At 35.9% G+C, this 17,355-nt stretch overlaps 1 protein-coding gene and 1 non-coding gene across 2 annotated transcripts in view; both read right to left on the minus strand.

Moving 5' to 3' along the window:
• Window positions 1-17,355, minus strand: part of LOC149942900 (uncharacterized) — a 250,460-nt gene that overhangs the window by 218,846 nt on the left and 14,259 nt on the right. The window lies entirely within an intron of this gene.
• Window positions 5,428-5,500, minus strand: TRNAN-GUU (transfer RNA asparagine (anticodon GUU)). Its single transcript has one exon. It is a non-coding gene; the product is annotated as a tRNA-Asn (tRNA).

Consider the following 17,355-nt stretch of genomic DNA (forward strand, 5'->3'; position numbering starts at 1 on the left):
ACCGTTTTGCCATGGCAACGAAAAATGTTTTTGACAACAACAAATGGAAATTTTCCCATTGAAAATAACATGGGATTCTGACCGATTCCTGTGAAAAATTTGAACAAATATCAAAATTTCGAAAATGCCAAAAATTGAAAAAAAAAAGGTAAAAATTGCCAAAACAAAACATCAAAATTGATCAACTTTTGATAAATTTGAGGTCAAAATCCCATGTTATTTTCAATGAGAAAATTTCCATTTTGTGTTGTCAAAAACCTTTTTCGTTGCCATGGCAAAACGGTTGCCCATTGAATAAATTCCCTTTAAGATTTTTCATGATACATGAAGGTCTACCAATCCCCCGAGTTTGAACAAAATCGGTGGGTTACACTTCGGGATGTCTCCTTGTAAGTCTTATTATGTAAAAAAAGCTACCTGGTTAAAAGGGAACACTTGTTGCATACCGTATAGGTGAAAGGTTTCCATTATTTTAACAAGCACTATATAAACAGTGATTTGCAGGTCCTGGCGCTCGGAAGTATTACTTCTTCGCAATTTCCTTGAAGATGTTTTATTGAAGCGTCTATAGAAAAAGAACTACTTGAGTTACGGATTGTTTATTTGGGGTAATACTTCTACTCAAAATATTAATAGGTTAAAAATACTTCAGAAACGAGCTATAAGAAATATATTTACCGCCCCATATTTAACTCACACCAAAAATCTATTTTTAAAAAGTGAAATTTTAAACATTAATCAGCTGTATAAATACAGTACAATTTTATTTTTATTCCGGGACTACCATAGTAAAAATTTAATTTCTAAAACCAATATTAAAAAAGTTAACACAAGATCCGAAAACCTATGCGAGGTCCCTCAAAGTAAAACAAATAAAAAATTAACTTCAGTAATGTGTAGTGGCGTAAACCTATTTAATCATGTTACAAGATTAATAAAAATAAATGAAAAAGAACACGGTTTTAAGAAAAAGCTTAAAGAAGCTTTGCTAAAGGAGGAGTATTGAGGGAACCTAGTAATTATACTGTAATATTTTAGTTGTTATTTTATTTCATTTTTTTCCCTTTTTGTAATTTTCTTTTTCTCTCTTTTGTATTAATTGATTAACTTATTAATTTTTTTCTGTTGTTCATTGTTAAACTCCTGTTTTTATAAATGTTAATTTAAAAAGGGCTTACAAGTCACATGTGACTTTGCCCATCACCCTGTATATAAATATCTAAAAGAAGATAAAATAAAGTAATGATTTGAATTTGAATATAATTTTCTCTAATATTCCACGCGTGCAATGGCTACTTAATCTCGCTCTTAATTTCTACCCATTTTCAATTAAGGTAATTTTTGCGGAGAAAGTGAGGTCCGGACGTAACTTTTATCATGTACGTCCGAATCTTAATCAGTACGAGAAACAAAGAGAAAAGCGATTTCAAGACCTCATACATCATAATCCGCGGCAAGCAGCCTGTAATAAGAGTGACAGCTTTTCCGTCACCTCCGAGTTAACTCGTCAGGAAATGACTGAAGCATGGCGATAAATTAGCTATAGGTTGAGTAGCCAACGTGTATACGGGAACGTCAAGGTTTGCTGACATTTCGTCAGGTCAACTTGATACCTCTATGAAAAGGACAGTGACGTACGCCATTAAACGCAACGACAATTTCGATTCCACCTTTCCAAATGGCGCGCGCGTACCCATTCTTCGAAAACCAACAATCGGCACCGCTTTTGTTTTATTTTCCTCGCGCAAATCAGCCCACCGTTTAGAGGTTCTCGTTTGGAACTAAACTTTCGGTTCTTTTCAATTTCGTCAATTCAAGCGCAAAAAAATCCGAAACGCCTAATTAACTGTTTTTACCATTTCATACCGGTACATTATGTTTAGAGGCATTCCAGTTTATACACTACAATGTAGAAATATGAATTTAAAAAAAAATATAATATAACCGCGAGCCCGTTAGCCGTGACCCACAATTGCGTTTAATATCAGATCTGGCGTTCGGATAAGGAATTATACCTTAAAACATAGATTAAAATTGCTGCCAAATGGCCTTATACAGAGAGGGAGATAAAGAAAAACATTATTTTTTTAAATGATAAACGTGTTAGCTATACGAATCCTATTGTATACTTTCACAGAAAGAAAACTATACCCTATCAACGTAACTAAGAAAAGAGAATGGCAGTTTAATAATTTCACGACCAAAAAAAAAACACCGAATGCAAAGGCGGTTAAAAACGGTGGGCTGCCAACATTTATTATTATTATAAGGGTGTATGTAGATAAAAAAACAAATTCCGAAGAGATTGATCTGTTTTGCTGCACCATTATTTTCTTGACATATTGTATTACCTTATCTACCCTTTTAAAGCCTAGACCATTTCACCATTCATTTTAAATTAGCTCGGGAGCAACTGGTTAAATCATTAATTTTTAATTATTTTCGTCTTTGTTACCCGAACTGTTTTAACGAGTCAAATTCTCTAAAGCTTTATTTATAATTGAAGTAACAACCGATTTCATGTCGAGTTAATCTTTACCTTTCTCTGATTAATTCATTATAGTTTGTACTGTTATTTTAATTTTTTTTAAAGTATTTTCTTTAAAAGGATAACGTAAATCTTAAAATAGATATCTGGGAATGGTAAAATCGTAACTTTTAACGTTTTGGAAAATTTGATTTCCTAGTCTTTTGGGAAATAGAACTCTATAGTATCCGTATTATCTTTTTATTGCAACATCTATCGTCCGTTTGCTGAAATTGTTTGCGTAATGGGAAATATTCCAGACAGAAGTACGATAAACTTTATGATATGTTACAAATATTTAGATCATTTGACTATCATAAAGGGTTGTATCGAGACTTTCAATTCCTCGTACAAACATTCGAATTAATAAGCTTTCTTCGGAAATTTGTTCAACCTTTCATATAGTGGCGTTTAGCATCGTAACAAGGGGAATATAATGAAAAATATAAAGAATAATTTATGGTGAAAAATATGGCCGAGAACTTCGTTACACCCTAAAATTGGGTGTGGATCCTGTTAGGGGTAACCAGTTTTCGTTATTGTTCTCACAAAGAAGCCCTCGGGGTGAAACATTCTCAAGCTTTACACTTATACCGCAAAGGATTGCGGGTCAAACGATTGGTCAGGGTAATCGCCTGTCCATAATCGAAATCTTACCAAAACAAAAGGGAACCAAATTTAACGAAAATTGAACCATTGCACGATTTGTCAATCCGAAACTGTTGCTAAATATCCTTTAAGGTCTCAACAAATTGACAAATTTCAATTAAAAGGCTTCAACTCGGACAGTTTGTCTAAGGTGCATGGGATCGCATTTGAAAATAATAGTCTTAGTTGATAATTCAATATAACGGTCGAAATCGCCGCCGACCAGCTTAGTTGGAAATTTTGGCGGCGAAAAAATCCGCTATTATTGGTCAGGGAAAAGGTTTGCGGTCGGATAGAAAGATAGCATTGTTGCCAAAAGACTATGTGGTTTGAAATGGAAATATTTTCGTTTTCTGGTCAAATGAAGAAGTAAGAAAGGAATATTTGGAGGTGTAGTATTGACTGGGACGAAATTTTATTACAGTAAAGCCATTTTTTTCTACTATTTTTTCTTTTTTTTTCTTTCATTCTTTTTATTTTTATTTTTGTTTTAATTTTTCTTTATTTTTTTCATTATTTTTTTTACATTTCTAGTAAGAAATTGTAGAAATAAGATACTTTGTGCATCCGATTAGTTTGTTAATAAACGAATTTTATAAAACGATTTTGAAATATTCAAAACATTCCCCCCCCCTTCACCACCACTGAAATTTTTTTCCGTAAGTTCTCTCTTGACACCGAAAGCCTATAATCATCGTTTATTTATGCGTAAAGGAAAAAAATTGGCGATGGTCTTCTTGGACACGGAATGGAAGGCAAAACAATCATTTCCCTTTGTTTCTCTCGCGGGGAACCGACAAATAAAACAAAACGCGAGGGTACCAAAATGAAGGTAGCGCTGCCATACCCAAATCAAAAAAAAAAGAAAAAACATGATAACACAAATTTCGGGTGAAATAAAAAATACTTGGAAGTAATCACGGGTTACGGCAGTTGGCTTACGTAATGGATTTCTCAGAGGGGATTTCTATTATAATAACACACCCGAGAATATTTTCTTCCACATATTATATATACACTCCTTTATTTTTTATTATTTAACTAGCCTCTCCGGTCCCCTACAGACGCTGCGCGCTGGAATCTCGAACCCAGTCATCTCTCAACAACAAAATATTCGACGTTTACACCCCTTTATCTTGAATTTATTTTTAAATGTTTTAAGTTCGTTTTTATTCTGGCTATTATCATACGGGCCTTATACGACAGTATTTTCGTTTTAAATAAGAGAAATTTTATAATACAATTTCCTTTTAATGTTCTTTTAGATTGAAAATTGACTATAATGTTGTCTCGAACGTAGAAGCACCAATCTATGGAAATAAACTTTGTTCTTCAACTGACCCGGACTGACTCTTTCGTCTCAAGTTATTTAATTAAGTGACTTATTGGTACCAACTTTTTTGATAAAATAAACTTGACCAAGTAACTAATAAAATGGCTATTTGATCAGTAAATGTAAGCACTTAAATTAAATAACAATTTATTGAACTTGTAATATATCGTATTAAAAAATTATATATGATAAACTTGTAATTTATAGACTTAAATTACAAATTATAAAAGTTAAAATATAGTGAATAATTTATAGAATTATACAACGAATTAAATCATAATTTAAAAAAATAATTTATAGAATTATATAACAAATTTAAAATCTTGTAATATATGGAATTGAATAATAAATTATAAAACTTGTAATATATATTAAATTATAAATATATAACTTATTGAATTATTATAAAAGTTGTACCATAGAGAATTAAATAACAAATTATAAAAATTTAATTTATTGACTTATATAACAAATTATAAAAATTTAATTTATTGAATTATATAAAAATGATAAAATTAAATTTACTGAATTATATAACAAATTATAAAAGTTATAATATAGAGAATTAACTAACAAATTAAAAAAAAATATTTATCGAATAACATTACAAATTAAAAAACTTGTAAAATTAAATTTACTGAATTATATAACAAATTATAAAAATTGTATTTATTGAATTATATATAAATGATAAAATTAAATTTACTGAATTATATAACAAATTATAAAAGTTATAATATAGAGAATTAACTAACAAATTAAAAAAAATATTCATCGAATAACATTACAAATTAAAAAACTTGTAAAATATCAATTTAAAAAATCTTGTGGAATACCAAATTAAATAAAACACGTAACATATCGAAAAGCTTTCGTAAACATTAATTATTGTTAATTGATGGTTAACAAAAATTTCTTTCGCCCCCGGGTGGGCTCGAACCACCAACCTTTCGGTTAACAGCCGAACGCGCTAACCATTGCGCCACGGAGGCCCTGAGAAGATGGTTAAAATTGCTCGCCCGGATTTCAATAAAAAAGAGCGTTTCTAGAGCGAGAACAATCTTCTTTTCAGGTTTAGAAGGGATGGACTTAAATAAAAAAGTGATTAAGAAAAACATAAACACAACTCCATCTAGGCGAAACGCCGTGAGTCGCGGCTGCATCAAATTATTTTCCTCAGCCTCGGATACAAAAAGCTGGTACCCACAAGAAACAGGTTTCATTTCACCCCTTCCTCGCGGTAGAGTCAAATTTTGTTTATTTTTCGTCTTGGTAGATTTGAAATAGCTTTTCTTCATCTACGGTTTTTTTGTGGCACTCATTAAAGTAATAGCGAGATGGCAAAAAAAAACTAATAAAGAGTTTCGGCATAAAAAATTATCAAAACAGGTTTTTACAGGCAGGTTTCTCCACTAATATAAATTTTATATAATCTTCATATCGCATCCTCTAAACTCGGATGAACTTTGTTTTTAAGCGCTAATGTTATTGATGTGTACGGGGGGATAGAATTAAAAAATATTTAACGATATAAAAAACGGGAAAATAATTATTCCTTAAAATTTTACGTAAAACTTAGCTAAAAATTATCATATTAAATATAGAATCAACCTGGAGGTATACGTAGGAGCGTACGACGGGGTTAAGTTTGCGTGAAATTAATTGGACTTCGTCTAGCGGATAACCTCGGGGGAAAATCCGCGACACCGGCCAAACTAAAGGACTAATTATTTAAAATTCGACTTTAATACGGCTTGTCGTAATTTGCATAGGGAGGTGGGAAAAAGGGCTAGAGGCTGCTATAGCTCGGGCCATACACTTTATCAATACTAATTAAACGGAGCGCGATTAATGGTTGGAACCCCGTGGAAGGGCGGGAATGACTACTTAATAAAGCGATGGATTCCTAAGGGCTCTACAAAGGCTAAGACACTGCCGAAAGAACCAAATGGGGGAGAAAAAATGGACAAATAAGTGAAAAATGGAATCGCGACCCGGTCAAATCTATTCATTTAAAGCTCCTTGTCGGGATTTACGGCGCAATTAATTTCAGCGAGAGATACAACGAAGGTTGCCAATTAATAAGGACCCGCGATGAATTCGTACATAGAAAAAGTATTTAACCACTCCCTAACGTTACCGGTACGCGGAGTCGAAAAAAAATTAATTGATTTGAATATTATTTTTAAAAAAGTGGCGAATATTTCAATCGTTTCTCTAGAATAGTAGCCAATTCAGTTTGCTCATAATCTCCAATTCGTGTCTTTGATTAATTATCAAAAATAATTTGGGCGTCTGAATAATGCAACGCGTTTGCCATTGAGATGAGTGCATTCATTTATCATATCTAGAATCTGTTTTATCATAAATATACCACTATAAGTAAATAAAACTTTGTTTTCGATAGATGAATCATATACTTGACTTTATTTCCCCTCGATATGTAGTAGATTTGAGATAACAATGACACTATCAACTAAAATACGTAGCAGATTTGAAATTGGCCGTTGACTTATCAAAAAGAACTCGAAACATATAGACAATGATTTAAAGAAAATCCACTCTATATTAAAGAGGTTAAGCGGAACCGCGAATAATCTTTAACAGCAACTTCGGAATGCTTTGATGGCACTGTCAGGTGCGCTTCGTGAAATTGCAGCTACTACAAAACCTTCCAGATTTACAGTTTTGAAGAACTGGCCCAGAATTAAAGAACAAACCGGGTAGAGAAGCGATTACGCCAAATACGCAACCGTAAATCTAAACACGCGGGTATTGAGACATTGAATATAATGACCTAAAAATATTCAATATGAAAGAGCGCCTAGTTTCGGCTCTGAAACGGAATAAAATGGAATCGGAGAGACGCGGAGAAAAGCGAAGAAAAAAACCAATAAACTTCAATTGGTCCGGAATACGTTTTACAGCCTAGCGCAGCAAAAATTCATATCTTTGGCGCGGGAAGCGGCCCATGATCCGACAGTTGTAAAAATAAAGAAAGGCGGGCAACGCCGAAACTAGGAAAAAGGGGCGGATGGCCGCAATTTTCTCTCCATCCCTTCCTCCCTCTCTCTGCTTCTCCTCCCCATCCTCCGTAATTATCGCCTCGGAAAAGTTCGAACAACAGCTCCGGGAGAAATTTTCGTCAATCCGTTATTATTTATCGGTCGCCCGGCTTATTTTTGTCCGAATATAGCCACTGGGGCCGCTTCTACCCCGACTCCCCCGTTTCCCGAAAAGGATTGCCAAGAAAGCGATGGGAGAGCCAGAGAGAGAGATGAGAGGAATACGAAAGGGTGGTACTCGAAGGAAAAGCCGATCAAGTAGGGGAAAGACGGGGGAAGGGGGGAGGGGGGTGCGGGAGCTGCGAAATTTAAAGGCGGCGGAGAAAACTAAATGGACCCGCGCTTTTATTTTTCGCCAAAATCCCGGCCAATTCTCGTCGCTTTTTCGGACTCCCCCGCAGCCCCCCCCCCCCACACTTTGATATCCTGGGCTTCCTCGCCGCAAAAAGATGAAGGGGTTCAAAATAAAAGAAGCGAAGGGGAGGGGGAGGGGGGTTTAGAAATTTAACTTATATATAAAGAACGTCTCTTTTTCTGACTAAGATTTTCCCCTTTTATTGTAACCCCCACCCTGCCCCCCTTCGGATTCGATGGAGAATAGCCGAACCTACAGGATCCGTATACCTGAGAAACCGCTCGAGTTTGAGAAACGACGAACGGCGCAAATACAATTGGGCGGGGACTATACCCTCCCTCTAAACTGGCACCTTCACCGCGATAAATTGGACGCGAGATTCACCCCTTTCCCGCCTTTACTCGGTACCGTCCAGTAACGCCGGAATAAGTAGTATGCCCCGCATTTCGGGAACTATTTATCGCCAAATCAGCAATTTTTACGTGCGCGTGGTGTTGAAAATGCGAACTTCCCACTTTGCAGCTTCTTTAGCGTTTTCATCTCTCTCTTTCCCCCCTACACGTTGCCCCCCCCCCCCCTGCCCGCTTATATCGAGCCGCCTTCACTCCTTTAGCCACCCAACCTTCCTCCTCCTTTCCCGCTTTTCGCTTAAGATCTTCGGACCGGGCACCCCCCCCCCCCTCCTTGGCTCTTTCGCTTCCCCGCATAGCATCTAAGGATCCTTCCTCCTCTATCTTCTCAAAAGTAAAGGATGCTTTTTTCTCCTCTTGGGCCTCCTATCCAGTTCTCTCTCTCTCCTTCTTGCTCTTCCGCGTCTTTTGTTCTCCAGCTTTAAGTTGGATTCGCACAGCGTCTTTTTGTTTAGAGCTCTGGGAATTTCAACTACGTGGTGTCTACGCCTTTCGCATTTCGTCGAAGGTTGCGATATAGGCGCAAAAACGAACTCCTCCCCCACCTTCCTTTTAATTCTAAAAATCATGGATTTGGGAGTATTCAAAACAAGCTTTTGTTTATATATAATCCGCGAAGTTTTGATTTCGAAGAAAATGCGGCCCCGAAAGATAAAAATAGCGAAAGACAATTTAAAGTTTAGCCCGTCACCGCTACGTTAAAAACAACGTCTGGGAAACAATTTCAATAGCTATCTAATGGAACTCGGCTTATTTTTAAACCTAAACGGATATTCGAATTGGAAAAGTTTATTTGCAAAAGTCTGTTTGTTCATTTCGAAACTAAAGACGTTCCATTAATTTCGTATAGTCTAGAGGATTTTATCAACAATAACAGTTTTAATAAGCTCTATTTATTTAGTGTTAAAGCGATTAAGGAAAAAAATATAAGCAATTAAAATGTTCTATGGATTTCTAGCTAGATTAAACTATATTTTTAATTAATTTAAATCTTCGTGCAAACAAAGTCTTAGCCGTTTGGTCGTATAAAACAATCTACCAGCGACTAATCAGCCGTAATATAAAATAGGAATAAAAACTATAGATTCCAGGATGATTTAAAACTGTCTCGACGTTTGAAAGCTATTGATTTTAAGTGATCAATTTCCGGTAAATAATTTTTCAAGAGACCAGTCTTACGTTATTATATTATCGGAAGTGGGTAGCCTTAACATTTTGAGATAAGATTTCAATCCGTTTCATTTTCTTGAGCTACTATAACATTCCAAACAAGTCCATAATATTTTTTCTCACGGTGAAATTACATAAAAGTTAAAACGTCTTTCAAATTGTTTCAATAAAAATATTTATATTTTTATCGACAGTTTTTATCACGGGTAGCCTTCTTGGCAAATGTCTACATTTTAACTTTTATACTATAACATTTTTTAAATAAGTTTACGAAAACTAACAAATGTCACTTTTAAACGCAATATAATACACACAAATATAACTTGAAATTGGTTCAAAGTGTTATTTTTCAGTTTTACTTAATTTAGTATGTTATTGTAAAATAAACCTGCTTACCTACTGATAAATAAAAGAGTACAATACTGAAAACAATGTCGGGGGGGGGGGGGGAGAAATATCATCGCTGAATGAGATCTATGCAAAGTTAGTTTTGATAAATATAGGAACTAATTTTTACAGGCAAGTCTTCTTCCTTTTGCTTTGTACCACTGTGTAATAGATTTTTCTGACTGAAAAACTGTTATGGAAGGACCATGCAAAATAATAGTCATACATTGACTTAAATGTTCATTTATACTAGCGCGTTTTTTGGTTTTTATATTATTCATAATACTGAAGCCTCTTTCTGCTTCTGCAGAGGCTCCAACACAGCTTCCCCGGATCCCCGGACCGCCACTACCCGCCAGGCGTCCATCCGTCTCTCTTTAGCATAGCCACAGCACAGACTCACAGTTACAGAATAGACTATCAAGTATCAACTTCATTAACTCGGTACATCCTCATATTTTTTGTAAAATAATTGTTCATATTTTTTTTTGTAAAAAAAACATTCCCAGTTTATTGAAAAATTTATCGGACAATGTCCAGAGTCCTGTGCTTATTTCATGCCCTGATTGTGATTGAAGCACAGGCCGGTGAAATTTTTCCTTCCCCCTTTTTCGACTTTGATCCCCACAGATCTTCTCAAAACTGTCATTCTCATTCACACAGTTTGAAATTATTTAAAAATTTCTAGATGAAAATGATTTACCACAATTTTTTTTATCTATTTTCCTACTACAAATCGATAGAAAGTACGCTGATTCCCCCTCTCATTCATTATCCCTTTAAACAATTAAAATCGCGATTAATTTTGCAAGCCAAGTTAGGCCGCGAATTCGCGACAATGCCATTTTAGTGAAACGAGTGTTATTTATTCAGGCGCGGCTTTTACTCGTCTTCGTAATTTAGAGCGCTATTTACCCCTTAAAACGACAGAGCCTTGGTATACGATCACTAAACAATCTTTAAAAACCCTACATTTATAAAAGCAAGCGTCCGCAAAACCCTAATTCGCCCAACATTTCTGCTGTTGTTAAGTTTATAAATTGGTTTATTTTTAATCCACAAATTGATTAGAAGTCGGTTATTTTACCTTTGCATTATCCTGTTTTAAATTAAATTTAGAAAGAATTTATTTATAGTCATTCTCTCTAACTATAAATAAATAGAATCTTTGTTAGTGTCCAATATGCATCTTAAATAAATACAATCTTTGTTAGTGTCCAATATGCATCTTAAATAAATACAATCTTTGTTAGTGTCCAATATGCATCTTAAATAAATACAATCTTTGTTAGTGTCCAATATGCATCTTAAATAAATACAATCTTTGTTAGTGTCCAATATGCATCTTAAATAAATACAATCTTTGTTAGTGTCCAATATGCATCTTAAATAAATACAATCTTTGTTAGTGTCCAATATGCATCTTAAATAAATACAATCTTTGTTAAAGTTAGTACAGGAATTATGTTAGTGTTCAATACGCATCTGACGCAACCGACAATCTGAAAAACAATGTCATACAGGATAACTGAAGAAAGTCGTGTTCGAGTGCGAACTGCGGGCGATCCGAAGCGATCTGTTTGTTGGGGGAGGAAACCCCGGCGAGGCTTCGACGTTCGGAAAAATCTTTGCCCCATTTTCTTACGTATTCATCGATTGGCGGAAGTGTTGCGTGAAATAGCTGCCATTGAGGAAGTAAAACCCCTTATTCCGTTTACCTCTCTCTCTCGCTGGCGCTCTCCAGGATAGAAATTCCGTCGTCACCCCTCATCGCCACCCCGGCCACCCGAACCCCCGCACCCAGAGAGAGAGGAGCGCGTGCTTTGCCAGAAGAAGGCGATCCGGAATGATGAGAGACCCGGACGCGCATTTTTACTCGGAATAAGAAGGGAGTACCAGGAGAAGCGAAGGATGCTAGAGAAGAAGAAGATGCGGAGCGGGAAGAGGGGAACGTCAGAGTGGCTTTTCATAAAGAGAGCCCGGAAAAAAAGAAAAGAAACGAGAGAAAAATAAAAAAATAAAAGATGCGCGCAGTTAGAAGGATGGCGCGTGATTTTTCGAAACCTATTCTCGAAGAGCTTCGCACCTTCTTCAATTTTCAAAGAGATTTTCCAGTCCTTTTATGTCGGACAAGAGCGCCTATATCACTTTTTTTAAGCATCCCGCCAAACGATCGTTTTTCAAATTGTAATTGTAGAAGGTCAACAGTCATTGCTACACGACTATTAATGAAATAAATCACCTAAACTTTAACACAATTTTGCGACAAACGTGAACAAGAGAACGGCTTTGATTTTAGCGTTGTAAGTCGTACTATAATTACAAGTAGACCTAATTTTACGAAATTAAGTTAACTTAAATTAATAAAGTTATGATGCATTTTAATTAAATGGATAGTTACAGAAGTAATTCGTGAACCGAAATTTACCTTCTTTACAAGTACTAGGTTTCCCTAACGCTTTTATACGATCCATCTAATATTACGATTAAAAAAAATCCATATTCAATTTGCTTATCTTTTTTTTTACGCGCAGGTAACCTTAAATACTCTGTTCGAAACACAAACGTGAGTTACGTACGTGGAAGGCAATATAATGTATCCCTTTATAAAAAGTATACGGTCTATATAAAAAAGAGCGTGAATAGAGGCACTGTTAGACGACCTCAACCTTGAGCCAAAAACATGATACAAAAAGGATGAGAGAGAAAAAAGAGTAAAGGCCAAGGGAAAAGAGGCAGAAGGGAGCTTCCTTACAACGCATTTCCAAGGGCGAAAAAAAGATGCCAAAACGAGAGAAAGAGAGGAGAAGGATTCCAGTGGCTTTGCTATAAAAGAGCTTTTTTAGACGGAAACGAGACTTCCGCATTGAGGATGCTGCCGGGAGGAAATTCCCCGGAAGAAAAAGGTCTTTCCCTGCTGAGCACCACGTGCGCCGACGACTACACTCAAATACTGCTCAAAAATATCAAATATGCAGTAAGTAATACAACTCTCAGATATGGGATTTTACTAATTACTTTTTTTCAAATCTGTAATATTACCATTATTTAGTCTTTAGTTAATTTTTCTTAATTAGCCTTTACATATTTAACTAACTAACTCAAGTTTAAGTTCCCTACTCATTTGATCAATTTGTATGAACTTAACCCTTTAGTTATTTCATCACTTACTACGAGCTTAATCCTGAGCTATTTCATCAACTAGTACGAGCTTGATCTGGTAATTATTTGATCAACTAGAACGAGCTTTATCCGGTATTTATTTGATCAACTAGAACGAGCTTTATCCAGTATTTATTTGATCAACTAGTACGAGCTTAATCCTGAGCTATTTAATCAGCTAGTACGAGCTTAGTCCTGAGCTATTTCATCAACTAGTACGAGCTAAAATCTGTAGATAGTTGTTTTACTTGTACGAGCTTAATCCTTTAGTTAGTTGTTTTACTAGTACGAACTAAACTCTGTATTTAGTTGTTTTACTAACTATGAGTTTAATCCTGTAGGTAGTCGTTTTACAAACTATAAGCTTAATCCTGTAGGTAGGTGTTTTACTAGTACGAGCTAAACTCTGTAGCTAGTGATTTTACTAACTATGAGCTTAATACTGTAGTTGTTCGTTTTACTAGTACGAGCTTAACTCTGTAGGTAGGTGTTTTACTAGTACGAGCTTAATACGGTAGCTAGTTGTTTTACTAGTACGAGCTTAATACGGTAGCTAGTTGTTTTACTAGTATGAGCTTCATACGGTAGCTAGTTGTTTTACTAGTACGAGCTTAATTCTGTAGTTAGTTGTTTTTCTAGTATGAGCTAAACTCGGTAGCTAGCTGTCTTACTGGTAAGAGCTTAATACTGTAGTTAGTTGTTTTACTAACTATGAGCTTAATCCTGTAGTTGTTCGTTTTACTAGTACGAGCTTAATACGGTAGTTAGTTGCGTTTCTAGCATGAGCTAAACTCGGTTGCTAGCTGTCTTACTGGTACGATCTTAATACTGTAGTTAGTTGTTTTACTTGTACGAGCTAAACTCTGTAGCTAGTTGTTTTTCTAACTATGAGCTTAATACGGTAGCTAGTTGTTTTACTAGTACGAGTTTAATCCTGTAGTTAGTTGTTTTACTAATACGAGCTAAGCCCTGTAGGTAGTTATTTTACTAGTACGAGCTTAATCCTGAGTTATTTCATCAACTAGTACGAGCTAAAATCTGTAGCTAGTGGTTTTACTAGTACGAGCTTAATCCCGAGCTATTTCATCAACTAGTACGAGCTTAATCCTGAGCTATTTCATCAACTAGTACGAGCTTAACCCTGTAGTTATTTGATCGACTAGTTAGAAGGCTTAATAATGTAATTATTTGATCAACAATTACGAGCTTAATAATGTAATTATTTGATCAACAATTACGAGCTCAATAACGTAATTTTTTTATCACTACGAGCTTAATCCGGTAGTTATGTTATCAATTAATTCTAAACATTTTGCACTTCCTTACTTAAACATTTTTATTTGTTTGAAAATCTTAACATTTTTTTGTGACAGTTTGAATTGGTGAAACGATCGATGTTAAATCAAAATAAAAGTCTTGACCTAAATTGTCTAAAATTTATCGTCGCACTATTTGAACATTTTCTCAAGTACTCTGGGCTAATTTATGCCGGAATACATTTTATTACATTATACACAGAAAATAAATTTTTCGATAAAATTATTATTAAAATGCAGTATTCTTTTTTCCTTAAAGAATTTACTGGGATTTCGTTGACTACACACTACAGCAAGCGAGACGTGGTGAATTCTTAGACAAATTCGCTCAGACATTAGTGTACTGGTTGCATACAGGATCATATTCCATATTCCCAGATGCCGTTGAATTTTAACCAAATAAAAACAACGCAGTTACCTTTAAAGGGATAAAACTTTATCAGCGATTTTCCAAGCAAATTCAATTAGTTCCATCAGTCGGATGTGACCATCCAACACAAAATTTTAACGAAATGTTCTAAAAACCACCTTTTAAGAGAAACAACTTTATAGCCATTTTCCAAGATGACGTTGGATTTCAACTAGAAACAAAATGTCCCATCGACTGGGTGTGACCAACGAATGCAAATCAAAATCTAAATTAATTTTCGGTTTCCCTTAATTAAATAACTGAAAAATCTGTCAACGATCTTTTAAAAAACATAGAAAGGCATTTGAAAAGAAAGTACAGGGTGTGCAGTCTGTTGCGTTATTTTTAAAAGGCCGTAATTTAACAAATTTGGCAACACGACATAAAAAAATAACAAAAGGTGTTATAGCAAAAATCAAACTATTAACGAGAAAGGGAAAACCTTTAATCGTGAGGTATTAGCGAAACGATACGTTTCCGCACATCCGCCGACTTTCGGAGTTGGTGTAATAAGTCATCGAACAGCCCAGGATAAGAAGAAAAGCCGGCTCTCTCTCGTTCATTTGATTACCCCACCCTTTTATTTCATTCGTTGCAGCCACACCCAAGAAGATCTAAAACCCCGTACGTCACCGTAGTCAAGCGGAATAGACAGTCTTAATCGAGGCACAATCTCCCCCTAGAATGGTCGTAAAGAAGGGTCAACCGAGCCTGACAGCCTTCGGAATTTACAGATCGCGCGGCTAAAAAGCGTCCCGAAGTTTAAGAGCTATACTCTCTTTGGCGGAGAGATGAGAGAGAAAGAGAGGAACGTCAAAATTTTCGATAATTATTCGAATGCATCACGTTAAAGCCGAGCCAGAGAGAGAAAAGAGAAAAATTGGTCGTTTGTGAAAACACGAACCTCTTCTCTGAACTAAAATAATCTTGTTTGTCATTCGAGGGGAAAAAGCGGTCCGGCCCTAAATGAAAGATGGAACCCTCAGATTCGCAACCCCCCTCTCTCTCTCTCGCGCTGGCTCGCTTTTAAATAATTATAGCAGAGGCTAGCTGTTTCATCAATAGCGCGGGCGCGTGCAAAGGCCAATCTCGCTCTGATCAACGTGAGATATTTCTCTTTAGCGACGAAGCTGTCTCCGCGATATTTATACCAAACTCGAACTATATATTGCCTATATAACATTCGAGAAGAGGACCGTTCGTACGCGACGTTTCTTGAACGCCGCCATTGCCCTACCTTGTAAGGAGAAATTCAAGAAGTACATTTATAGCAATAACGTCGCAAGTCCAATTTAAGCGGAAATTCGGAAGGGTAAGTACGTTTCGGAAATTGGAAGGGACAAAGCAACTCAAACCGAGGGGTTCGAGGGTGGAAAAAGCCCCACCACTGTAGAATTGAAACCCATTTTTTGGCTTTCGATAAAGGTTCTAGATTTCATATTTGTGGGTTTTGTAACATTTTAAGGCGAATTTATAGAAACATCTATGAGAGTTGATTCTATAAAATTAACAAAAACAAAGAAATAATACATGTTACTGTTACGTCCCAGATCTTTATTAGTACTATCTTAGCACGCGCTATTTCACGCGCGTTAGAAAATCCAAAACTCCTCCCGACTCCATCACGTGCTCGTAGCATTGTACAAGTAAGAGACAGTGACGTAAAAGAAACATTAAAACAAGAAGGTCAAGTTTATTTAATAAAAGAACTAAATTCCAGGTATATTTTGATACCAAAGCTATATTTATTCAAATCAATATTATATTAGCTGAAAACTATTCGTGAGTTCTGAACCGTTAAGAGAACGGCTTAGGACTAAGCTGTGACGTCACGCAAAAGTTCTGGATAGTTCAGAACTTTTGGACGAATAGTTGTGATTCGTACGATTTGACGTACGCAGCCCGATGTGCAGACGAATTTTAGAGATTTCAACCTTGAGTTCCGGCCAGTACTTGCTCTTGAGAAGGTACCATTTAGAACGGTTCCGAACGGTTCAACAAGAGGTTCTTGTCTGCGAATAGTTTGCATTTGGGTAGTTCTAGAATTTTTTTTGCCGAATAGTGCGCATGGGGACTGGTTGAACGGTTCAGAACTCAAGAATAGTTTTCAGCTAGTAATTTTCGCTTCATTGCGAATTTTATATTTTTCACGCGGTCAATTTCAAATTTTGAACCAACCAAAAAGTTGGATAATTACAATTACACAATTCGCCCCTCCCAATTTTTGTGGGAGGAGCCAAATCTGCAAGATTTTGATATAATATCTTTCGTTGTGATTTTTTTGGACTTGAATCGTTTTCGCTCTAAGTTAATGACGAGAGAAGGTTGTGGGAAAGGTTTCACGAAAGTAGACAAACCTTTATTACTTTCGCGTCTTTTCGGCGTGATTCGCCCCCCTCTTCGCCCCCTTCCTTCTTCTCATTTCTCCTTTATTGTTGGCTTCCCCTTCGGACAATTATTAAAATTATAAGCGCTCGTTCTTTCGGAGAGGACAGTTTTCTTTGTGTTTTGCAAACAACCAAGAGTAACATGTCGAGTTTTATACGTGTACGCGCGAGAGCCCAATTCAAAGG

Source organism: Leiobunum rupestre, chromosome 6, assembly GCF_980474605.1.
Source record: "Leiobunum rupestre chromosome 6, qqLeiRupe1.1.hap1, whole genome shotgun sequence".
Classification (NCBI taxonomy): domain Eukaryota; kingdom Metazoa; phylum Arthropoda; class Arachnida; order Opiliones; family Sclerosomatidae; genus Leiobunum; species Leiobunum rupestre.